Here is a 27,698-nt window from a genome sequence, read left to right on the forward strand (position 1 = left end):
GTCACTTACTCTGTAGCTCTGATTGGTTGTAGGTCTATCCAATTGAGGTCTTTCCTGGATCGGTTGAAATACGCCCCCATAATCAAAGCCCAATGGAGCAGTATCAGACTCATATTCGAACTAGAATTGAGTATGACCACGTCAGGCTACTAAAATATAGTAGTAGTTCGATACTTATATTGTAATGTAGCTGTAAGAATGAAACTATAATATCATAAAAAAAAAATAAAAAAAAAAATAAAAAAACTACTGGGCACCCACCGGCAGAAACATAAATCGGCGCCTATGGTTAGACTCTATTATGAGTATTTGGAGTAAGTTTCTTTATTTGTTTGTGTTATGGGGATTTGCAGAAGTTCCGAATGGGATCAACCCTCCCCCGCGCGTTTGCCAGCGTCTGCTGCTGCCGAGCAGAGTATGTGCGAAGTTTTGACTGGAGCGAGGAGGGATTTTTTAAAAGTCGGAGCGTCCTATTTTTTTTGTTGTTGTTGTTGTTTTGTTTTGTTTTGGTTTTTTTTTTTAAATCTGCAAGAAATGTTATGAGTTTGGCGTGTGGTAGGGGAAAAAAAACGTTTGCACAATAAGCCACTACGCAAATTTGTGTCTAACTAGACCAGCTAAAATATATTGTTCGACCAAAAACATCTTATCAATTATTTAAGTAACAAAGACATGTAATAAAGTAATAAATAAATTTAATTAAAACAGAAAGACGTATATTGATTGAGCCTTAAAGGCCGCGGAAACATGGTTTCGTTTGTTACACACTTGTTTTCTTCCTAATTATTAAATATAGCCAATTGGTTGATGAAACATTGATTGAAATTAAGATACAATTTCTACAAAACGAAATTCACTTTAAAGAAAGACTTACTATAAAACAAAACTTAATGAAGTGGTCAAACTTATGCCTGACCGGCTGCATTTGTCTCCCAACATTGCGCATCCGTCATGCTATTCACTTTTCATAATCAACATTGGTGACATCTTAAAAAAATTATATTAGGCTATAGCCCAATATTTAAATATAAATATGAAACTAAATTGGTTACATTTTTATCCCTCTGGCTGACGAAAGCGCCAGCGCGTTCTGATGGATTTTCTCCTCATGACAGCTGAAACAACTTAAAACAGGCCTCTCGTCATTTTTGGCGATAGCCTACAGATTAGTGCAAGACTACAAATGGTCTACTTTTATTTGTGTACGCTTACAATAACAACAAAACCTTGTACTTTTGAAAAATAAAATAAAATAAAATAAAAAATAGGGTGCGCTTTCAGCTGTCTCTCTGCGAGAATCTGAAACGTCTCAAAAGTGAACTTAAACTCAGCGAATAATTGTACCTAAAAAGAAAGAAATATCTCAATTCGATAAGATATAGGTCTGTGTTAAATAAGAGGCGATCTATCCGCTGGAACGTGTTGTTTCTGAAATCATGGCCAGTGCTCGTTGCTGCTGTTATCAGTTCTCTTGGCGCTCGTGCACGCGCAGTTTTCACACAGACAATCGAGCGTTTCGGTCTGGTAAAAGCACAAAACAAAATGCACACAACGTGTCCTTGCTCTTGATGTACAATCACAGATGAACACCTTTGGTTTTAATGAGTAAATTAGCCAAAATATTTATTCCTGCCGGTATTTTAGTCTGCAATATCAAAATCACTAAACGTTACATAGCCTAGCATATAGCCTAACAATAACAACAATAAAAAATAAAAAAATAATAAAAAACAATAGCAGTGAATAAGAATTATTGCTCTTAATGCGGTCTTAACGCTGGACCGTTCTCATTTCGCTCCGCATATGGAACTTTTTTTTTTTTTTTTTTGCTAAGAGCAAACCAGAATGAAAATATTACTTTTTTAATCCGTGTGTGTGTGCTCCTAATAAATAAATATGTATATATATATATATATATATATATATATATATATATATATATGCTATATATGCCTAGTAATGACTGTTTAATGACAATAGCATGCAGTAAGACTTTGTGTAAAGGTCTTTCTTTTAATTTTTGATGCATAGACTGTAGCCAAAGACTATCCCACGTTTTGAAATTAACTCTCACTTTAAATGTTCTAATGTTTTTTAAGGTTGTTAAAATGTTATATTATAATGTTATTGTTGTATTACTTCGTCCTTTCATCTCCGTTTACAAACCGACATTTTATTATTACAGTCATTTTCCAATCCGTCCCTTTGCGCCACCTGGCGGTAGTTTTTTACACTCGACTGATTTTCAGTTAACGCAACGGCCCTGCGGCGGCGGTATGCGCGGCGGTAATACCCATTTTGGTTGTCCACCTACTGTATGGCAATGTTCTCAATGATAGCAAAAACATAAGGTGTGGGAATGAAAGGTGTTACCAGTTCAGTTTGTTTGGGCCGGCTCATAGATTCAGCAGATACCTGGCCCATAGTACCTGCTACCCGCTGTTTCCCTGAAGATCAACATCCTCGTCGACGAAACTGACATGATGATCACCAGATGAGGGTGGATGGTCAGTGGATGGTCAGTAGACGATCGTAGGCCATATCTCTCACCAGAGAACCTGTTGGAGGGCCATTCTGTTGTATGACGATCCTGATGATGAGAGGTGTGATGTAAGCCATGATCTTGATTATCGGAAGTCGGGCTGACATAACGATTGCAATGATGTAGAGTGGGGCCAACATGTTGGTTACAATGATAAGAAGAAGGGCTGGCATGTTGAGCAGCATAATGTGGAGGCAGGCTGGCATGACGATCTCGATGAGATGGACTGATGTGACGATCCTGATGTGGAGAAGCGCTGATGTGACGATCTTGATGATGTGGCGATGGGCTGACATGACGATCTCGATAACGCGGAGATGGGCTGACATGATCTTGATAATGTGAAGATGGGCTGACATGACAATCTTGATAATGTGGAGATGGGCTGCCATGATGATCTTGATAATGTGAAGATGGGCTGCCTTGACGATCTCGATGTGGAGATGCAGTGATGTATGAACTGAATTTGGTGACAGTACAGTGTTACAGTGAAGTTACTGAGTATTTTTCATAATATAAAATGAGCAAAAGGGTTTTGGGTTTTGCACTTTTCAGACGGTCCCTTCCGATGTGTATCTCCGCCGCCTGCTCATAGAGACCAATTTATTATAAAGAGAATTTGAGGAAAATTGAATTGTTGTAGCTTGTTCCCTAGTGAAAAAAAAGTATACTAAGTATACTTGCAGCAAGACTAATTATTAGTATATTTCAAGTGTGTTAATGATTAGTTCATTTAAAGTGTGCTATTTTGAAACAACTAATTTTGTACTAAGTATATTTAAGTTGAAATTAAGTAGTATTAAAATACAACTTTAAGTATATTTAGTATACTTATGTGTGCTAAATTGGAACAACTTCAAGTATACTTAGTACACTTTAAGTATATGTCTGCATAGGGACTAATTACATGCTTGATTAGTGATATTAAAGTGTACTTAATTTGTGTTATAAGTATACTTTATTTGTGTTAAAATATATTTTTTTGTTATAATATACGTTGTATTATAAGTATACTTTATTTCTGTTATAAGTATACGTTTATTTGTGTTATAAGTATACTTTATTTCTGTTATGAGTACACTTTGTGTTATAAGTACACTTTATTTGTGATTTAAGTACATTGCAAAATAATTACGAGTGTCTTCAGAAAACACAAGCAATATACACTGAATATATTATTTTACAGGTAATAGTAGGCTATATACTGTATGCTCAGTACCTTTGACTTATTCCAAATATTAAACATTACACACTTTGCAGTCAATAACAATACACTTTGTTATTACTTATACTTTGTATAATATAGTCAACATTTGAAGCGGATCAAAACCTTTAATCAAAGTTGTCCTAACTTTTCTGATCCACTTCAAATGTTGACTACTGTACTTTGAATTACATAATCTCACACAATACAGTTGTGCTACTATTTAAATACAGTTTAACACATTTTCCCAAAGTTGAATGCATTTGTTTTCAAGGCCATTAAAATAAATAAAATGTAAGAACATCACTAATGAAGAGACATATTTCATTGACAAATCCAATAGTTTTTATTTAAACTTAGATTCAGCAAAACTTACCATGTTTTTCATTAAAGAAAAAAAATATATATATATTGGACCAATGGTGACCCTCTATACACAAATACAAATTACACATTATATTCCATTTTCTGATGAGCTTCTCACTGTGTCTGATGGCACAATGATGACCGCAGAGACTCGTGAAGAACAGCATCTGTTGACAGAATATACCAAAGATATAAGACAGCATGTTCAACTCTTTATTCACGTTTACAATAGTCTGTCTGAATCCTATATTGAACCAATACTATTTTTGAACAGTAAATGAGGATTAGCAGCAGGGAACTGTATCAGAATGGCATGTCGATATTGTTTTCGGTACATAGTCAAGCATAAAACACTTTATGAATTAATATCGTACAGAATACGGACCGATTTGACCAATCATATGAATGTTTTGGTGCTGCATACAAACATGTGCCATAAACCACCACACAAAAACTCAAAAAGGAGATTTCAAGCCGAAATATCGCTCTCCGTTTCTTAAAGAAAATAAAATAAAGTTTGTTAACTGGTAGACTACAACTCACCTCCCAATAGCAGCACTTTTCTCCGGTTCTTTCAGGATCGCGTAGGCCATTAGATTAGCCGGTTGTCGTCGCCATCACGGTCAGGCTGCGATGTCACTTGATTGAACTGGTCAGAATCCCCAAGATTGAGCGATGTATTGCGCTTTCAGTGTTTTATTAAATAAATTATACATTGCGACATTATACTTCACCTGAGTCACTGAGCGAGGGGATTCAGCAGCTCTGATTGGCTGAAGGCAGTGAGCAACAAAATCTGATTGGTCACAGACCGAGTTGAAGAGACATTTGAATTCCGATAAGTTTAACCACTCGACATATTTTTTTACATTACTTGTGCTGCTGGTGTGTTGTTTAATATAGATTTGTGTGTACGATTGTAAAATGATTCTGCCAGTGTAAACTTAATAAACATTTACACATATTTGGAAATTGTATAGGCTACACTGCATATACTAAATGGGCTTGTAATGCATTCATACTGAAATAAATAGCACAAGTAATATAATGAATTTCAAGGATGAAGAAGTAAACTTAAAAATATACTCAAGTTTAACATTAGATACAACTTCAGGATATTAAATAATGTATTTTTTAAATATACTTTCAGTGCATTGTTACAATGATCATTTTCAGCACACTGTTAAAATATACCTCAAATATATTTTTATAAAGTGCAAATAAATACACTTTTAAAAAATAAACTGAACTTACACTTCAAGTATATTTTTCTAAAATATATTTTTTAGAAAATATACTAAAGTACAATTATTTTAAAGTGTGTTAAAAGTTGCATTGTGAAAATATGATACTAATATACTTTTTATATATTTAATGATAGTACATTTTTTGTTAGTATATTTGCAGTGTACTATAGAAAAAGGGAATATATTTAAAATACAATAAAGTATACTTTTTTTTCACTAGGGTTGTCTAGGTTACTATGATTGGAAGTAGTTGCATTTGTGTTTTAACAACGTTTAGCTCACAAGTTATTAATCCAGAAAGCTCGAATCTGTGAATATTTTGCCAACTGAACTGCTTGACATAAGCACTGACTGCATTTCTTTACATTTGAGTCCAACAAGTTCAAACTCTTAAGAGCTGTGCATTATTTGTGTGCATTATTAACGTATGTTACTAACTGAAACACTACTGCCAGCCAGTGGGACATTAAAGAGGAAGTGTTTGTCCGAGCTCACAGCAAGGGAATGGTTATACTGTAACTTAGCAAGGGAATGCAAAAGTTTTGCGAGGGAACGCAAAAGATTTGAAAAAAAATCCTCCCATCCCAAATTCTTTTTCCACCAGCACATAAAATTTCCTCCCTTCCCAATTTTTTTTTTACCACCATGTCCCTTTAGGGGCTCCGTACATAACGGGGTATGCGTCACTTATGCCAAAACTGTATTCACTACGAATTGCGTAATACGTTTGTCATATGTAGAATAATTAATACAAACCCTTAACAGATTCAGAATACTGAAAAAAACATAATATAAAGAATTCACAACAGTAATGTTCACATAAAATTGTGTAACAGGGAAATAAATGAGGACTTTGCCTCCTCAATTGAAAACACCACAGCACACCACTGATCTAGATCTGAATTTAAATAAGTTTTAATGGACCACGCTACAAACATAACGATCTTATACATGATGCATTGCTGTGTCTGTTATTGCATAATTCCCACTTTTGGACACTTTTGCTTCAATGGACATTAGACAACACTGCAAAATCAAGCTGTTATATTCATATATTTATTGTCCAACATTCCCAATTTTTCTGATGCATTTCCTTAATTTAATTTCATATATTGGTAATAATTCAGTGTTAAGCCTTTTAAAGAATTTTAACCCAAACTGACTGGGTTTCTAGAGAGAAAAAAGTGGAAGACTTAAACACAAAGTGTGTAAAATTAACCGTTAAAAGGATTTGATGATCACTAGTGATAATATTTTATTCTGTGTTGTCATCATTCAGGTTGGATTTCAGCTTTAATGTACATTTTTTTTTTACAAAGCAGCTGATATTGCCATAGAAACTAGTGGACCTCCAACTCGCTTTCACCACAAAATGGCAGAAACGCAGGGCTGCTGCTGGGCGCTGGTGTTGCAATGGAACGTTCTATTGAGTGTCGCTTCTTGTTAGTGTATATTCTTTGTGTGAACTTTGAACAGTACTTGGGCAGCGACTGATGACGTTTCACAAGTCCACAAGAACAAAAGTACAAAAGTACAGACAAGAACACATATTGAGAAACGGTTAAAGTAAAAGTAAATGTGCAGAGTTTATGTTTCGCCATTTAAACAACCAGAACCGATTCAACAACAGGAATATCAATGTTTTTATAGGAACCATTTTAAAAGCTAAGTCGTGAATTTACGTGTAGATACTTGATAGAAAATGTGGAGGAGTTTTTTTTTTTTTAGCATTTAATTTAATATATAATTAAATGTTGATCAAGGTGAGTGTTCAGGTCACGAGACTTACAGGTGACTTCCGCATTATCTGAAGGACATAAATAATTCTTTGAAATGCGTTTGATATTTTTAATTTTGAAACAAATGAACATGGTTATATTGTTTCGTGTTGTCTGTGGTTTATTTCAGCATTTGTGTGAACATACAATAACATTGTGTATTTGAGTGAACGCCACGTCTCTTGATCCTGTCTGAGGAAAAGCTGAATTATTGTGTTTGTACAAGATCTTCCATCCAGAGTCAGTGTTGGAGATCAGATTCTGTTTCAACTGTTCAGATTCATCATGGATGACACACAAACATCCAGAGATGAAGATTTTTCTCCAGGATTCAGGTACTTTGAATAAACACCAGATTAAATCACCTTTAAATGATGGTTAAATGTCTGAAGATGGCAAGATATTTTGCAAAAATATGTTTGATGATAAATGCTTGTAAGACCTTATCTTAAAGTGATTATATTCATAAAAGATCAAATCTGTTCTGTTATAGTTCATTTGATCAGATGAGATCAGAACCAGAGTCCAGCTGTGTGTCTATGAGGAGTGACGAGTCTATGGGTCATAAAATACATTTTAAGAGTGGAGATACACAGACTGATCTGATGTATAACATTTCTGTAAAAGATATGCATTGATTATGATACAGAATGCAAAAAGACCTTGTGCTTATTAACTCATGTTATAATGTGGTATTCTAATTTTACAGCCATGAAGTCCTCAACAGGTTTAGATCAAATCTGATGAAGAAGTTTGAGTGTCTGTATGAGGGAACAGCACAGCAGGGAAACCCAACACTCCTGAATGAGATCTACACAGAGCTCTACATCACAGAGAGTGAGAGTGGAGAGATCAGTAATGAGCATGAGGTGAGACAGATTGAGACACAATCCAGGAGAGCAGCAACAGAGGACACACCGATCAAATGCAATGACATCTTTAGACCTTTACCTGGACAAGACAAACCCATCAGAACTGTGCTGACAAAGGGAGTCGCTGGCATTGGAAAAACAGTCTCTGTGCAGAAGTTCATCCTGGACTGGGCTGAAGGGAAAGAGAATCAGGACGTCCAGCTCATATTTCCACTTCCTTTCAGAGAGATCAATTTGATGAAGGACAAAATACTCAGTCTTTCTGATCTTCTTCATGCCTTTTTCCCTGAAACAAAAGAAATGGAAATATCCAGTGACAAATATAAAGTGTTGTTCATCTTTGATGGTCTGGACGAGTGTCGTCTGTCTCTGGATTTTCAGAGCGATGTGAGGTTGTGTGATGTAAGTGAATCAGCCTCAGTGGACGTGCTGCTGACGAACCTCATTGTGGGGAATCTGCTTCCCTCTGCTCTCATCTGGATCACCTCCAGACCAGCAGCAGCTGATCTCGTCCCCTCTGAGTGTGTCCATCGAGTGACAGAGGTACGAGGCTTCAATGAGCCACAGAAGGAGGAATACTTCAGGAAGAGAATCAGTGATCAGAGTCTGGCCAATACAATCATCTCACACCTGAAGTCATCAAGGAGCCTCGACATCATGTGCCACATCCCAGTGTTCTGCTGGATCTCAGCCGCTGTTCTAGAGAAGATGTTGAGCGAAGCAGAGAGTGGAGAGATTCCCAAGACTCTCACTCAGATGTACACACACTTCCTGATCCTTCAGACCAACATCAAACATGAGAAGGACTATGAGAAGAACGTGACAGATGAAGACATGATCCTCAAACTGGGGAAAGTGGCTTTTCAGCAGCTTGTGAAAGGCAATGTGATCTTCTATGAGGAAGACCTGAGAGAGTGTGGCATTGATGTGACAGAAGCATCAGTGTACTCAGGATTGTGCACTAAGATCTTCAGAGAGGAGTTTGGCTGGTATCAGGGGAAAGTCTTCTGCTTTGTTCATCTGAGCGTTCAGGAACATCTAGCAGCTCTATATGTGCACCTCTCCTGTACAAACAACAACAGAAATGTGTTTGATCAGAGTTTGCTGTCTAAAGTTAAGGACTGGTTTCAACTCAATTCATCAGAACATGTTTCATTATCTGAGCTGCATCAGAGAGCTGTGAATGAGGCTCTACAGAGTAAAAATGGACATCTGGACCTTTTCCTGCGGTTTCTTCTGGGTCTGTCAGTGAAGTCTCATCAGATTCTCCTACAAGAACTAATGAAACAGACAAGAAGCAGATCTGACAGCAATAAGAAAACAGTTGAGTACATCAAGAAGAAGATCAAGACCATTGACTCTCCAGAGAAATTCATCAATCTGTTCCACTGTCTGAATGAACTGGGTGATCATTCACTAGTGGAGGAAATACAACAGTATCTGAAATCTGGAAGAATAAATGAAGCCAAACTCTCTTCATCTCAGTGGTCAGCTGTAGTTTTTGTGTTGTTGACATCAGAGAAGGAGCTGGATGAGTTTGATATTAATACATTTGTTGGAGGATGCGATAAAGCTGAAGATATGAAAGTTTTTCTGAAGCTGCTGCCTGTGATGAAAGAATCCAGATCAGTTCAGTAAGTATCTTTGAGAACAATCACTTCACTGTTAAAACATTAAAAGAATAAGTAAGGAATATTTGACTCCAGGCTGTTGAATTATTCGAAAATATTGCACACCCAAATTAGTAATGCGGCCACGACTCGAATCGGATTTTCTAATAATTCAACAGCCCGGAATAAATTATTCTGCTTGTACTACAGTTACCACACCTCAAAACATTGTTCAGATGTTGTATTTCAAGACATTTGTCATGTTTTTGTCCTTAAAACACTCTTGTGTGGGACTAATTTCTTACACATCTCATCCCAATCCTCTGTTGCTAATCCCAATGCGTCATTTCAGAACTAGTAACAGAGGCTTGAGCCATTGATAGCAGAATAATACAGTTATTAATGCAGTTGAGAGAGAGAAAGAGAGAGAGAGAGAGAGAGAGAATAAGCAGATGTGAATTAATCTACCTGAGTCTGTGCGTCTCTCAACAGTGTTCAGCAGCATTGTCTCTACTAATAGTGAAACTGTAAGTTTATCTACATCAAGAACTGCACCGTTATTTCCTCACTGGTGAGAAATTTCATGTAGCTTTTAAGTTACTAAACTATTTAACTGATTAATTCATCAGAGCAGCGCGGACAACACATTTCTGTGTGAGTGTGTGTTTGTACTGTATGTGTGAGTGTGTGTGTGTGTGTGTGTGTTTCAGTGAGAGAGAAAGAGAGTATGACCTTTCAGGACATAATAAAATATATTTTGTGGCAAAAACCTTGACAATAATTCATTGTTTTTATCATATTGTTTACTATATTTATTTACTTGGTCAGTGTCGTTGTGGATTTTGTTTCTTTTGCAGTTGTAGGCTGTAAGGACCTTATGAAATAACTGAAATAACTTTGGTGAAGTGATATGAACTGTAATGTGGTCAAGACCTGCCTGAACTACTTCAGTCGTGTGTTTCCCTGAAAATAATCACACACATTATAACATTCGTCAACCAATCAGATTCAAGCATTCAACAGCTCCATCTATAAAAGTTCATAAATCTTCAGAGCTGCAGAAGTTGTCCAGAGTTTAGTGGTCAGTATTTTGATGTGTTTTCTAAACCGTCACAATGAAAAATTCCTTCATACATTCAAATAAAGTCAGTGTTTTCGCACATAAAGAAGGAATTTAAACATTTAAATTAATGACATAAAAGAATTTAAGATATTTGATGTATGGTTAACATAGCAGAGTCGTACATTTTAATTTTACTGTCAGATGAACAATTAAGACTCAAATCACTGAGTATCTGAAGTTAGTGCAGGTTCTCTAGTAAAGAGCAGATGTAATGTGTAGCAGCGGCTCCACCATAACAAGAATAACAATGTACAGTGAGACATTTAAGATTATTTAATAAGTCATTACTTTTACAAATAATTGGAATATAATTTCAAAAATTTATTGATATGAATATTTTGTGTGTGAGTGGATTCTGACTAAATGAAACTCCTCTGATTGGCCATTGAGTTCAAGAGATCAAAACATTTTCTGTGATCAAACATTAATTGTCGGACCCCTGCAGTACCGCTGTGGACCCCCAGTTGAAGACCCTTGGTTTAAAGTGAATAAATACATGAATATTAATTTAATTCAATCTTAACCTTTTTATTAGTGTGAATTTGACCATGAAACTTGGAAAAGAATTTGACATTGTTAAATTATATTGGAATTGAAAGTTGTTTGATGCTTTTTTGATAGTTTAACTATTTATTATGCTATTTGAACCTCTCTACAGGTTGAGTGATTGTGGAGTCACAGATGAAGGTTGTGCTGCTCTGACTTCAGCTCTGAGATCAAACCCCTCACACCTGAGAGATCTGGATCTGTCTGGGAATAAAATAGGAAAATCAGTGAATCTGCTGTCTGATGTACTACAGGATCCTCACTGTAAACTGAAGATACTGTGGTAAGATCATATTTGACTCTCACACATGAATCACAATGTAAAGTATATTTGAAGTGTTCAGCTTCTTTCTGCTGCTGTGAGTTCATTAATGCTTTGGGAAACAGACCGAAATATTAAGAATAGTCGTACAATCGTTTTTTATGAACTTCTTAGGCTTAAGATGCTTTTGGGAAACGCAGCACATGGGCCTCATTTATAACCGTTACACACAAAACATGCCCTGAAAGAGCCGTACGCCACTTCCTACACAAAAGATGGGATTTATAAAAACAAATTTAATGTTAACTTAACCTGCACACAAACTCTGACCCATGTGTACAAACTCTTTTACTAGAGTGAGAAAAGTAATGAAGTAAACAGAGCGATTTTAAACTCTGTCTTCATTTTGATAAACACATTTACATTAATATTCCTCTTTCATTAATGGCGATAAGCACTGAAAGTCATTACGCAGAAGTTAAACAGAAATTATATGAATTTAGACAGTGGATGTGCAACTTTTGATCACTTTTCCTGTGACACGCTGTTTTAATGACAGTGAGGAGTGATAGGAGCACAATAATTCCTCTTCAAACTAAACTGCAGATCTCATGTTATGACTAAATATTTTAGTGAGAACGATGATCAGTGATGCACACTTACTTCGATATTATGGCAAGATTTGCACGTTTACTTTTTAAAATATTTTGTCAGTCAATTGTATATGTTACAGGTACCCGCTGACACCACGTAAACAGCTTATATGCTCTCTCTGGAAACAGAAGAAATAAATGAGACAGGGCAAACTCTGCGTCTGTTTTTCATCTTGCTCAGCAGAAAGAGAGAACGAGAGGATTTATTAAACATTCACAATTTAAATCCTCCTCGGTTACAAACATTCAATGTTCACTATGAAATAAACAACTTCAAAATAAAATACAATTTGTCTTTTTTTCCTCTCAGGAAATACTGAGTTATAAGTTTTGTGTGATTAAATAAATCACAATGACAATAACCACTGTTACCCTGTAAGTTGTCTCTTTCCAGCTAAAAATCAAACAGTGTATGTTATCACTTACATATGGTTACATTTTGTTCCTAAATGCAATTTTACATTTCCAGATAAAGTAATTTTCTTACTCTTCCTAAAATGCTTGAGCTGACAGATTTTTAACTTATTTTTTTACCACTTTTAAAATATATCACATTTGTTTTTAACATTAGGCTTTAACCATTACATAAACTCAGCTTTAACATTTGCTTTTTTAACATTTTACACAATATCATACATTTCAAAAGTATTGAATCTTTACAAAAATGTTCAAGGAGCTAAAAATAAATCTCTGTCCAATGTGAATATGGTAGCAACAGGTGACATTAACATGCGCGAAAATGCGACTACTGCTATATGTACATATATGTCCACATATTCATAAAACAGCCTTACTAGCGGACATTAAAACATTCAGCGACATGCCAACATATTACACTCCAGGTACTTAGCTTAAGTTACTATTCCACCAACCTGGAAACAGAAGAAATAAATGAGACAGGGCAAACTCTGCGTCTGTTTTTCATCTCGCTCAGCAGAAAGAGAAAAAACCGCAAAGCGGACAAAACTGACGTAAAGCCCCATGGAGCAAAATAAGCGCCACGCTACACTCTGCTGGCGAACTTCATAATTACTCCTGACCTCTATTTAAAATATTTTAATGAAAGGAAGGTGGAAACAGGTTCATTACCCCTAAACAAATATTCAAAACATTAATTATAAAATTACAGAAACTACCACAAATGTGATAACACTTTAGTGGGCATCACACGCTCCCTGACAGAGAAGAATGGCTCCCGACATTTCCAAAAATCTTTACCTCAAAACCGTTTAACTTTTTCAATTCTTAACCTTGATTCTCAAATTTCTATTTAACAAACAAGCATGGTAGGTGGAATGTATGTGGCTGGTGCTTGGTAAGGGTATGGCATGTATGGTGCCTGGGAGTAAAGGAGTGGGTGTGAATATGGCATACAAAGAGGCGGGATGTATGGAAAGAGTGAGTGTGCAGGTGTAGTGTGATGAGATGCTTCTATGACAGGTATATAGGGTGCTGTGTATCCGGTCACTGAGTTAACTGTGGTGTCTGTCTGAACTGATGGCTCACCTAATGAGTCATATGTGAGAAAACGGCGTGGCCTTTTCTCACGAACGGACCTTCTAACGTCTGACTGAGTGTGCTCTACAGGTGGGGTCAAAGGTCGAGCTTCTGAGTCAGAGTCTTGGTGTCCATTGTTTTCCTCCCCTTCCACAGGTCCAGTGGATAAAGGTAGGTTTTCATCAGCATGGTGTCTCTTCTCAGTAGGATTTGGTAAGTGTTCAGGTACACTATGTCTTTCTCTCCTTACAGGTGCTGGTTCTGACCCCTGAATCTCCGGATACCTGGTGAGTTGCTCCTGGTAGGTAACGGGTCTTTCCTCTATCCTTTCGGCCGGTCTCCTTAACCAGTATCCCGAGCCAGAATCATCATCTGAATCATTTTCACTGTCATCACTCGTGTCTGCTTGTCTTTGAGTGTCTGTCATTCTATCTTGGTTTTGTCTGTTATGTGTTTTCTTCTCAGGAATAGATCTGGTGTCAGATGGAGTGACATTGACAGGTAAGTCGTTCACCAGCAACAGGAGATTACGGTGCAGTGTCCTGCTTTTCTGTTTGTCTCCAGTTTCAGGGCAGACAACGTACACTGGGTTCTCAGCAAGTTGACGTTCGACTATGTATATAGTCTTCTCCCAGTATGCCCTTAATTTTCCTGGCCCTCCACGTTCACTGAGGTTCCGGACCAGCACTCTGTCCCCTGGTTGCAGTACAACCCCTCTTGCTCTCTTGTCATATGCCACTTTTCCCCTTGCACTGGACTTTTTGCTATTCTCGCCAGCAATGCGGTAGGCTTCCGACATCCTTTTAGCCCATTTCTCTGCAAATCCTCTAGGTGAGTATGGTTCCTTTTCTCCAACCAACCCAAACAGCAAATCGACTGGGAAATGTGGGTGACGGCCGTAAAGGAGGAAAAACGGGGAGTAACCAGTTGACTCATGTCTAGTGCAGTTGTATGCGTGTATAACATGCGGGAGGTGATCCTTCCACCGCAGTTTCTCACTATCAGTCAATGTTCTTAACATCTGGAGGATGGTGCGGTTCAACCGCTCGGCTGGGTTGCCTTGTGGGTGATAGGGCGATGTCCGCGAGTGGCCAACCCCTGACAGCCGCTGTAATGATTGGAACAGTTTGTTCTCAAATTCGCGACCCTGGTCATGATGTAGTTTGGATGGATATCCGAACCGGGGTATGAAATCATTGAAGATGCGCTCAGCTGCTGTTTTCCCGCTCTTATTCTTCGTGGGATATGCCTGAGCAAATCTAGTGAAATGATCAAGTACTACTAGAATATATTCATATCCCCCACAACTGGTTTCCAGATGCAAATAGTCAATACACACAAGCTCTAAGGGGAAGTTAGATGTAATGCTGCCCATAGGAGCTCTTGTGTGTATCGTGGGTTTTTTAGACCTGATACAGGGACATTTTCGGGTGACATAGTCTTCAATTTCTTTAGCCATAAAGGGCCAGTAAAATCTTTCCCGAGCAAGATGGAGCACTCTTTCTGTGCCTACATGACCCATCTCATTGTGTAGGTACTTCAGAGCAATCTGCCTGTGTTTCAGAGGGAGGACTAACTGCTTTTGCTGGGTCGTCATTCTATAAAGGAGGCCGCCTTCAAGTTGCAACTTACTCCACTCATGCAGCAGCTTTCGTGTGGCTCCACTTGCAGTTTGGCGTACATTGTTGTTGTCCGTATACACAGTGAAATGGGGGGCGTAGTACAGGTAGTCCCGGAACTTTTCACACACAGCCCATTTCAATGCGAGGAACTCCAGTTTTCCACTGTGTAGGTGATAGTTACGCTCAGCAGGTGTTAAAGTCCTCGAGCCATAGCCAATGACTCTCAGCTTTCCATTCTGGCGCTGATAGAGGACAGCCCCCAGGCCCTGGTCTGAGGCGTCTGTATGCAGCGTGAAAGGTAGGCTGAAATCAGGATACGCTAAGACAGGGGGGGTTATAAGGAGAGTGACCAGTTGCTCTAAAGCTTCCTGATGTTGAGTGGTCCAGTCAACAGGCTGTCGGGAAGGAAGCTGTGGGCGTTTGGTGGTTTTCCCACATGTTGGAGTCTGGGCTTTCCCTGACTTAGTTTGGAGAAGCTCATAGATTGGCTTTGCGATCCTGGAAAAATCCTGGATATAGGAGCGATAATATCCCAAGAAGCCGGTCAGTTTCCTTACTTCACCAACTGTCTGTGGTGTCTTGCTTGTTAAGGTTTTGACTGCTTCAAGGTCCCGTGGGTCTATCTTGACACCATCAGCTGACACAAGGCGCCCCACGTACCTGACTTCCTGTCTGAAGAGCTCACACTTTTCAGGTCTCAATTTTACTCCATGCTGTTGAAGAGCCTGGAGCACTTTGCGGAGGGCTTCCACATGTTCATCGAATGTTCTCGCGTAACAGAGCACGTCATCCAGATAAGGGATGCAGCATTCATCCCTGAGGGTGCCTAGCACCTCCTCCATGCTCCGCTGAAATGCTGCTGGGGCATTTGAGAGTCCGAATGGGATACGGACCCATTCATAGAGGCCCCATGGGGTGACGAAGGCAGTCAGGTGTCGTGAGCCCTCGGCGATGAAACCCTGATGGTACGCCTTTCCCTGGTCCAAGATGCTAAACCAGGTGTAGCCCCCCAGTGTGTCTGTCAGGTCTTGTATCCTGGGTAGTGGATGTCAGTCAGGCACAGTCTTTTTGTTCAGGAGGCGATAATCAATACAAAGACGTAGGCTGCCATCCTTCTTCCTAACACAGACTACTGGGGCAGCATATGGGGACTTGGATTTAACAATCCAGCCTCTCATCAGCAGCTCCTGCACGTACTCCTTTACCTCCTTAAACAGTGGCTTCGGGACTGCTGAGTATGCTCTCTGTACAGGGATTTCATCTGTGAGGGTAATCGACATTTGTAAGCTTGGTATGCATCCAAGATCATCACCGTCACGTGCGAAAGCCCCGGCTTCTTCACACAGCATTTTGTTGACTTTTTCCCTTTGTTTATCATCAAGGTGACTGAGGTCGATGGGAGGTTGCCATGATGATAGACGGGCGTCAACAGGTGTTGATACAGCACTGTTAACAGTGACTGTGGGGTCGGGTGCTTCAGGTGAGTCTGTTGCGATCACTTTTTCAACACAGTCGATGCCGCCCAGTGCTGTCTTTCTTGGCAGAGTTACTGCATGTTTGGTGTTGTTACCCACAGGTACAGCTACATAAGGTTTTCTTGGATTTTGTACCTCCAACAGACCTTCACCCACGTCCAGTTCTGTCAACTGCACATTGTTGTCATCAGGCTCAAATAGGAAGACTGCGTCAGATGTACTCATGTGGGGTGGGACTTGGCATTTGACCCAGGCTACCTGACCTGCTGGGATAACCATGTCCTGTCTGCCCGTCCGTAGGCGCCCGCACTGCACAGAGGGTTTGTTGGCTTGGATGAAGCTCACCATTAGCTCTGCCTTCTCTGCTGGTATACACAAGGCATTACAGAGTAGGACGACAAGGCTTGAAATTAGCTTTTCAGGTCGTCCTTGTATCATCTCTTCCAACACGTTGAAACCCAACAGTGGCCTCTCCAGAGCAAGACTGCTGACAAGAAAAGGCACAGTGACTGACAGATTAGGGTCCTCATTCCCCATCAAATTGACTGTAAGGGCAACCCAGCCATCAAACGGGAGGACGTCACCGTTCACTGCATACACCCTTAACTCATCTTCGTCACCTATAATGTCACTGAGTGGCCTAACAGGAGTGTCAGGTAGATATTTACTCTTCCAGTCTCTATCAATCATACTGACTTGAGCCCCAGTGTCTAGCAGAGCACTGACTGCTAATCCATTTAGGTTACAATGGGTGAGAGCTCTCCTTCCAATGAGTTTGGCTAGACGTTCACTTTTGCTGTGAGGTAAGTCATAAGTGGATGGATTGGTTGTCTTGGTTGGTTGTTTCAGTCTCTTTTCCATTACTTTGTCTTTTTTCTGTCCTTCAATTCCAGATTGATCAGCATGACAAATGTCAGGTTGGGACAATCGCTGAGACCCGGTCACTGTTTGTCCCTCGGCAGGGACCGGCTCCAGTTTCCCTGGCGTGTTGGTCTCTTAAGACAGCCCACTGCCCGGTGGCCTTCCGTCTGTGTCTGCATTGACTGTCTCATGAGCTCAACTGTATTTGTAAGCTGTTCAAGTTTTGCCGTTAACTGTTGAATCACATCTGTTTTTGGCCCCTTCTCCTTTACACTAGGACACTGCGAAGCATTGACTTCAGACTGAGCACTGTTCACATTTGTTAGTCTTTGGCAGGTGGCGGGACCCAGCCTTCGCTGCCTTTCACTTTCATCACACATCACTTTCTTCATCTGTTTTAAGATTGCCTCATCCGATACTCTGGGGTCCACAAGCAATAGCTTCAACTCTCTGCGGACATCATCATGTTTATGACCTAGTCCCTGATACACGGTGTGGAGAAACACATCCTGCACTGTGCTTGCACTGTACTTGACAACTGTGTCAGCATGTTTTGAGGCCAGCATGATCTTCTGCTTAAGTCCTATAACTCTGTATAAGAACTGTTGGGGTGTCTCAGTGTCTTTTTGTTTGGTGCACATCAGTTCCTGGAACAGTTCGGTGTTACTTTGCTCACCCAGGTGGGAGTGGAGGAAGGCTTTTAGTTCTTCTACAGTCAGATCATCCTTATTCATCAACATGTCTTTAAAAGTCCCTGGCTTGATGACTTTGAGGACGGCTCTTACAACCTCTGCATCACTGAACTGCTCCTTTAAACCGTCTTCCATTTGCCGACAGACACTGTTATAGCTGAGATCTGACCCCTGGTCCCCAACCTGACCCCCCTGGATCTTCAGTTCCCTGCGATGAAGGTAAGACAACTCTCTTAAGGAGAGCAACTTGTCATGTGTTGATGGTATAGAGTGTTCACTTAAACCTCTGGTGCCTGCCACGTTACTACTCTGTGTGGTGTGTCCTATCTTTACAGATGACTCAGGCTGTGGAGTGGGTGTGTGTTTGTACTGCATAATTTTCTTACTCAGCTCCTCATAACTAGTAAGTATTTTCTGCAACTCTGTGTCATGTGTGTCACTAGACGTAGATAGTGCCATGTGGGTTGTATTAGTAATCCCAATATCGGTAACATCACTATCATCAGTTGGGTTAACCTTATTATTAGCATGACTTACATCCCCACTGCCCGATACATCAATTGTTACAGCAACTTGTGAAGCACGACCCCGAATGACTATGTCAATCAACTCCTTTAAGTTTAATAAATGTGCCATCCCCGAATCCTCTAACTCCAGTAAAAGCTCACTGGACATGAAACTGCAAATGTACTCAAAACAACCCTCCTCATCTGTCGACTCAACGCGAGACTCATCCATTCCTGACACTGGACCCACTGACTTGGCAATCTGGAACAGTTCATCTACAGAGAGAGTGAGAAGGGTCTTTTTGATGGCCCACACCAACCTTTTCCTCTCACCATCCGCCTTACTGCTTCCCAATTCCTCGCACTTGGTCACAAGAGCCCAGGATCACAATTCACGCTCTGTTCCTGATGAGTGGTGATTTCAGCACGGCACAGTCATCAGTCTTTATTCATTACAGGTAACCTCTTTATCCGTAGACAGCATCGATGGTATCTGGAGATCTTTTTCACTGGCTGCAGCTCGCTGGTTGCATTAGGTCACTTCTGGTCCAAGGTTGCAGTATCACTGGATCAGCCTCCGGCCACAAGGTGGGAGTGATCCCGGACGAGCCCCCAATAAACTGTTACAGGTACCCGCTGACACCACGTAAACAGCTTATATGCTCTCTCTGGAAACAGAAGAAATAAATGAGACAGGGCAAACTCTGCGTCTGTTTTTCATCTCGCTCAGCAGAAAGAGAGAACGAGAGGATTTATTAAACATTCACAATTTAAATCCTCCTCGGTTACAAACATTCAATGTTCACTATGAAATAAACACAACTTCAAAATAAAATACAATTTGTCTTTTTTTCCTCTCAGGAAATACTGAGTTATAAGTTTTGTGTGATTAAATAAATCACAATGACAATAACCACTGTTACCCTGTAAGTTGTCTCTTTCCAGCTAAAAATCAAACAGTGTATGTTATCACTTACATATGGTTACATTTTGTTCCTAAATGCAATTTTACATTTCCAGATAAAGTAATTTTCTTACTCTTCCTAAAATGCTTGAGCTGACAGATTTTTAACTTATTTTTTTACCACTTTTAAAATATATCACATTTGTTTTTAACATTAGGCTTTAACCATTACATAAACTCAGCTTTAACATTTGCTTTTTTAACATTTTACACAATATCATACATTTCAAAAGTATTGAATCTTTACAAAAATGTTCAAGGAGCTAAAAATAAATCTCTGTCCAATGTGAATATGGTAGCAACAGGTGACATTAACATGCGCGAAAATGCGACTACTGCTATATGTACATATATGTCCACATATTCATAAAACAGCCTTACTAGCGGACATTAAAACATTCAGCGACATGCCAACATATTACACTCCAGGTACTTAGCTTAAGTTACTATTCCACCAACCTGGAAACAGAAGAAATAAATGAGACAGGGCAAACTCTGCGTCTGTTTTTCATCTGGCTCAGCAGAAAGAGAAAAAACCGCAAAGCGGACAAAACTGACGTAAAGCCCCATGGAGCAAAATAAGCGCCACGCTACACTCTGCTGGCGAACTTCATAATTACTCCTGACCTCTATTTAAAATATTTTAATGAAAGGAAGGTGGAAACAGGTTCATTACCCCTAAACAAATATTCAAAACATTAATTATAAAATTACAGAAACTACCACAAATGTGATAACACTTTAGTGGGCATCACATATATTTACTCTGCAATAAACAAGTAGGATCTGTTTCCACTAAAAATAGCTTATAAACATCCTAAAAGATATGATTACATTATCAGTAAAACTGCATAAATTTGATTTGATTTAATTTGATTAAAACAATTAAAACACTATTTGGCCAGTGGAAATAAATGAATCAACTCTACTCGAAAAACTCTGAGAAGTACTTTATAGCTACAGTTTTGTTTTTATGGATATTTTGATATATTTACTCTAAAACATAAAGAGGATATTGGATGATTTTATCAATGTAATGTGTATGGCACAATCTGCATTTATAGTCCGTATCTAATATTTTCCAATGTCTCGTACCTTTGACGGTGTTAACATGGTGTCACGTGGATGAGAATATGCATGTAAATGATATGCAGATGAGGTTATGAATAGTAAAACTAGGCATTGTAAGCTCCATATGAAAGATTTTTGCGCAGGTTCTGGCGTGATTTGTGTGAGTGCAACAACTCAGTGAGATAGACTGACATTAGATTATTAAGTGATTTAAAAACAAAATTACAACTCTGAATTTTACAGGAAACCACTGGAGAGAGATCAAGACAGGAGAGATGTGCTGATATTTATGTGTTCTCGTCAACCATAGATGAGCTGTTAATCCCATAATAAAGTGAATTACAATAGTCTAAACATGAAATAACAAATGCATGAATTACTTTTTCAAAGTTCTTGGTTGATAAAAAAGGTTTCACAAGATTGAAAAAAACACTCTTTAACTACTCTATTTATCTGTTTGTCGAGCTTTAGACCAGAATCAAACCAAAAACCTACATTTTTTGCACATGGAGTAAAGCAAAATGCATTGTTTTATAAAACTGAACACTTTTGTGCATACGCAGAATCTAGTTTTTTTGAGAACGTACACATTTATGATGAAATCTACAGAAAGTTTTATAAATGATCTGAACTGAGAGAGTGAAGAGTGTGTCATTGTTCTCTACAGGTTGTATAATTGTGGAGTCACAGATGAAGGTTGTGCTGCTCTGACTTCAGCTCTGAGATCAAACCCCTCACACCTGAGAGAACTGAATCTGTCACTGAATAAAATAGGAAAATCAGTGAATCTGCTGTCTGATGTACTACAGGATCCTCACTGTAAACTGGAGATACTGTGGTAAGATCATATTTGACTCTCACATGAATCTCAATGTAAAGTATATTTGAAGTGTTCAGCCTCTTTCTGCTGCTGTGAGTTCAGCTGATTGAGCTGTAAATGATTGAACACATGAGCTGCTCCTCAGTCACATGATACTGCAGGACTGAGAGTCACACTGAAATACACACTTTCACACAATCAACATTTCAGTCTCTTGACTTTAAACAGACTCGAGCTCAACACAACTGAGAAATGAAGAACATGCTGGATTCATTCTTACTGTTCATCATGTTCATCTTTCTGCATTGACACTTTCTAAAGTATTGTTTTTAATTTTGTAAAATCACACACACACACACACACACACACACACAGTCTGGTTCACTATACTTGTAGGGACTCTCCATAGACGTAATGATGTAAAAGATTAAAGTTTCAAAGTTTAAAGCTTTTTAACTAGTGTTGTAGTCAAGACCACCTAAACTGAGACCAAGACCAGACTAGCACTCCTCAAATCCTTCTGAAAGATCCACATTTACTGCCTGAGAAACGTCTCATTTTTAATCAGTAATTACCATTAGAATAATAAGAGACTATATAGAGCTGTTACCAATCGATTGAAATCACTAACAACAAAATTCATCTTTACACTGCAGAGGTGGAACAGAAGTTGCATCTGAATTGAAACAATTACAAATTCATAAGTAATGTTGAGATTAATGTTTTAAAAATAAAATTTTGTTCATTGAACATTTGTAAAAAATCAATATCACGTTTGCAGTATATGTGAAAACAGCCCTCTTTCTTGTGATATTGCTTTATTATATCATATGTTATAATATAAATATCAAGATCTTTTACAAGTACTTTTTTTTAAATAAAATCTTGAAATAAAATCCTGAGTCCTTTCAGTCTGAGACCAAGACAAGACCAAGATCTTCAAAAAGTGGTCTTAAGATCGGTCTCGAGTACAACAACTCTAATTTTAACACTATTCTCACTTGAGATGAAGGACAGGAAGAGTTTGTGCTTGTAGACATTTATTTAATGTAATTATATTCAGAAATGTAATTCAGAAAGATCACTGCAGTTTTGAGTTGTGAAGAAGAAGAATGTGTAAGTGAAGAAGATTGAATCTGTATTATTGATGTTGTTCACCAGCAGAGGGTAGCAGAGACACTGTGAATATGAGGCCTTGACAATGATATAAATTTACAACTGAAGCATCTGAACAAAGAACCATTTCAATATGAATACAATATATACAGTGAAAAGAATACATTTGTGAACCCTTTGAAAATATCTGGATTTCTGCATTCATTATTAATAAAATTAAGTCACACTCAGACAAACACAATCTGACTAATCTAATAACACACAGTTATATTTTTCAGAATGATAATGAAGACATTGAGTGATCATTGACAGGACAGTGTGTGAAACTCTGTGTGACGACTTCTCCAAAAGATAACTGGAGTCAATTAAGGAAATGAGATTAAAAAAGTGTGTCACACAGGTGTCCTGTCCTTTAAATAAAGACACTCAGTCTCAAGATGCACACCAGTAATGGTTTTTATACTGTACAAACTGTACATTCTGTCCCCTACACTAACCCTAAACCTACCGAAAACATTCAGCATTTTTACATTTAAAAAAAAATGTATATTTAAAAGTGTTACGTGTGGCTGTGGTAGCAAGAACGATGAAGACGAAGATGACGATTAACAATACTTTACTTAGACACAGGAGTTTCCAAACAGGGTTACAACAGCATACACATGTAGACAACAACGAGAACAGACAAGGAGTGAATGGGGACACAGGGTATAAATACAGATGACTAACAAAGGGAGCTAAACAAGGTGATGGGATGATTAACAAGACACAGGTGGATCAAATGAACTAATCAACAGAATGGGGAAACTAGGTCACAGGGGAAGACAAACATGGGGCTCTGTAACAAAAAGTACAGGTCCTTCTCAAAAAATTAGCATATTGTGATAAAAGTTCATTATTTTCCATAATGTAATGATAAAAATTAAACTTTCATATATTTTAGATTCATTGCACACCAACTGAAATATTTCAGGTCTTTTATTGTTTTAATACTGATGATTTTGGCATACAGCTCATGAAAACCCAAAATTCCTATCTCAAAAAATTAGCATATCATGAAAAGGTTCTCTAAACGAGCTATTAACCTAATCATCTGAATCAACTAATTAACTCTAAACACCTGCAAAAGATTCCTGAGGCTTTTAAAAACTCCCAGCCTGGTTCATTACTCAAAACCGCAATCATGGGTAAGACTGCCGACCTGACTGCTGTCCAGAAGGCCATCATTGACACCCTCAAGCGAGAGGGTAAGACACAGAAAGAAATTTCTGAACGAATAGGCTGTTCCCAGAGTGCTGTATCAAGGCACCTCAGTGGGAAGTCTGTGGGAAGGAAAAAGTGTGGCAAAAAACGCTGCACAACGAGAAGAGGTGACCTGACCCTGAGGAAGATTGTGGAGAAGGACTGATTCCAGACCTTGGGGGACCTGCGGAAGCAGTGGACTGAGTCTGGAGTAGAAACATCCAGAGCCACCGTGCACAGGCGTGTGCAGGAAATGGGCTACAGGTGCCGCATTCCCCAGGTCAAGCCACTTTTGAACCAGAAACAGTGGCAGAAGCGCCTGACCTGGGCTACAGAGAAGCAGCACTGGACTGTTGCTCAGTGGTCCAAAGTACTTTTTTCGGATGAAAGCAAATTTTGCATGTCATTTGGAAATCAAGGTGCCAGAGTCTGGAGGAAGACTGGGGAGAAGGAAATGCCAAAATGCCTGAAGTCCAGTGTCAAGTACCCACAGTCAGTGATGGTCTGGGGTGCCATGTCAGCTGCTGGTGTTGGTCCACTGTGTTTTATCAAGGGCAGGGTCAATGCAGCTAGCTATCAGGAGATTTTGGAGCACTTCATGCTTCCATCTGCTGAAAAGCTTTATGGAGATGAAGATTTCGTTTTTCAGCACGACCTGGCACCTGCTCACAGTGCCAAAACCACTGGTAAATGGTTTACTGACCATGGTATTACTGTGCTCAATTGGCCTGCCAACTCTCCTGACCTGAACCCCATAGAGAATCTGTGGGATATTGTGAAGAGAAAGTTGAGAGACGCAAGACCCAACACTCTGGATGAGCTTAAGGCCGCTATCGAAGCATCCTGGGCCTCCATAACACCTCAGCAGTGCCACAGGCTGATTGCCTCCATGCCACGCCGCATTGAAGCAGTCATTTCTGCAAAAGGATTCCCGACCAAGTATTGAGTGCATAACTGAACATAATTATTTGAAGGTTGACTTTTTTTTTTTTTTTTGTATTAAAAACACTTTTCTTTTATTGGTCGGATGAAATATGCTAATTTTTTGAGCTGTATGCCAAAATCATCAGTATTAAAACAATAAAAGACCTGAAATATTTCAGTTGGTGTGCAATGAATCTAAAATATATGAAAGTTAAATTTTTATCATTACATTATGGAAAATAAAGAACTTTTATCACAATATGCTAATTTTTTGAGAAGGACCTGTATATTTACATTTGCCCCATTGGGACAGCTGGCTGGTCACCAGAGTGTAGGTGATATCAGGTTTTACTATCCTTGTGGCAACCATTTGGTCCCCAAAATGTAATATAAACATGCGCACACACACACACACATACATACATATATCATGTTTTGTGCTCTGAGACATTTCAGATCTCAAAGATTCATCACATATTTGTGCTTTAAGTTTGTATTTTCTCTTTAATAATGGATTCACTGCTGAACTGATCTGATCTGAACTGAGAGAGTGAAGAGTGTGTCATTGTTCTCTACAGGTTGTATAATTGTGGAGTCACAGATGAAGGTTGTGCTGCTCTGACTTCAGCTCTGAGATCAAACCCCTCACACCTGAGAGTACTGGATCTGACACTGAATAAAATAGGAGATTCAGGACTTAAACTGCTCATTGCTCTAAAGAATTCTCCACATTATAAACTAGAAACACTGCAGTAAGTAATAATTTCAATTGAATATTCACATTTTCATATACCTGAACATTAATATATTTATATGCATATTTGGTCCCACTTTATATTAGGTGTCTTTAACAACTATGTACTAACATTTAAATGAATCACTTAGTACAATGCAATGTTTTTACATTGTACTTATATTTTAATTACATCTGTAAATAATTTCTTTAATTACATTTATAATTACACTGTTGACCGTTCCCTTACACCTTAACCCACCCTTAAACCTACCCATACCTTACACATATTCAACCTCAATAGCAGCAAAAGTGTTTTCAATACAATATGAACACAATAAGTACATTGTATTTGATAAACAGAGAGATTTTGCTGGTTTATAATTGATCTGTATTAAAATAGTTAAGGCATGTTTCAGAGTTTTATTATTTCAAACAAATGTCTGATTTTACATAATTGACTGTTTTATTTTTGGATTTACAGGTTTTGAGGAAATTCCCATTTCCATTCAAATATCCGCTCTGAGTCCGGCTCCACACACTCTCCTCACTGACACTCTCTTCTTTCTCCACTGTAACTTGAGAAATTCACCACAGTGTTTATAAACTCCTCTGATCTGAATCACGCAGCAGAAACCACAGGGTCCTGAAGCAGAGAGCTCAGAGAGCTGACAGAGAGACACCGCTTGTGTTTCTTGTTATACATACTGAATACAGACTGATAGATTAATAATATAGCTTTTTTAAGACAGGGTTTCATAAATGTTAATGATGACTGTACAGTATGTGAGTTATACACTAACTCTGTTAACTTGTATATATGTATGTATAAAGTACTGTATAACTGTATAAATAACATACATTTCTGACTGCACTGTATTAAAGTCTCTCACTCACATAAAATGACACTATTGTCACTTTAAAACTACTTTACAGCACAATTTGAATTTTTCTCATAATTGATCACTAATGTGATGTTGATGAAGCTCTAGTCTGAATGGAGATTTTTTTTACAGTGTACTGACTAACAGTAAAAATTCAGACATTTGCATTATAGATATTAAAGTAACAATTAATACACCACTGTTAAAATTATACAGTAATGTATCATTACTGGTTTAATCATATTCAGTTGTGCTAAAAATGTAATCGACACCCTGACTGATGATGTCAAAGATGAACATTTCAAAGTTTAAAGCATTTTAACACTATTCTACCTTGAGGTGATAAAGACACACAAAGCCTGTTACTGACAAACATGACAAAGATTGGTTAGTGTGAATGATGCCTCGATCCAAAAAGCTTTAATCATTTACATTAACTAACATTAACAAAGACTAATAAAATATGTTGTTCATTGTAAGTTCATGTTAATCAATGCATTAATGTTAACAAATCAAACCTTATTGTAGTGTTAAAGACATTTCAACAACAAATGATAGAACTAATATTATCATTTAAAAATAAAACAGAAGTATAATTGTAATATATAATAATAATAATAAATAGGAAATGTATAAACTTAACAATCTTGAAAAGAACAGTTTACTTTTCAGTCCCATATTTGGAGGACCATTTGAGGAAAAGATCTTCCACAGGCTTCTGAACACATCTGTTGAGTGAATCCATTTCTGTCTGGACGACAAGCCGAGGAAGAGCCAGGAGGCAAAGCCAGATGACCCGAGGGAGACAGTGGCGACTGGGCAGAGGAACTGGATGAAGTCTGAAGAGGAGGCGGGAGAGGGAGGCTGGGAGGGAACATTGGAAACACAGGAGAACTTTTGCTGGACGGAACCAGCGGGGACAGGGAATCATCCTCTTCAAAACAGTTCTCTTTAAAAAATAAATAGTCCAACGCTTGCTTATCCTCTGTGGTGGGAGTGTTGGTGGGGCTCCACTCCATCCCCTCGGACTCCCATGCCTGCGCATGGTGTTGCCAGCTCACACACCTGGTCAGACGATCTGAGCGACT

At 38.6% G+C, this 27,698-nt stretch overlaps 1 pseudogene; it reads left to right on the forward strand.

Annotated features, from left to right (window-relative positions):
* Nucleotides 1-7,628: 7,628 nt before the first annotated feature.
* The window catches only part of LOC125261665, a 31,762-nt pseudogene continuing 11,692 nt past the window's right edge, over nt 7,629-27,698 (forward strand).

The sequence above is a fragment of the Megalobrama amblycephala genome, unplaced genomic scaffold (assembly GCF_018812025.1).
Source record: "Megalobrama amblycephala isolate DHTTF-2021 unplaced genomic scaffold, ASM1881202v1 scaffold456, whole genome shotgun sequence".
Classification (NCBI taxonomy): Eukaryota; Metazoa; Chordata; class Actinopteri; order Cypriniformes; family Xenocyprididae; genus Megalobrama; species Megalobrama amblycephala.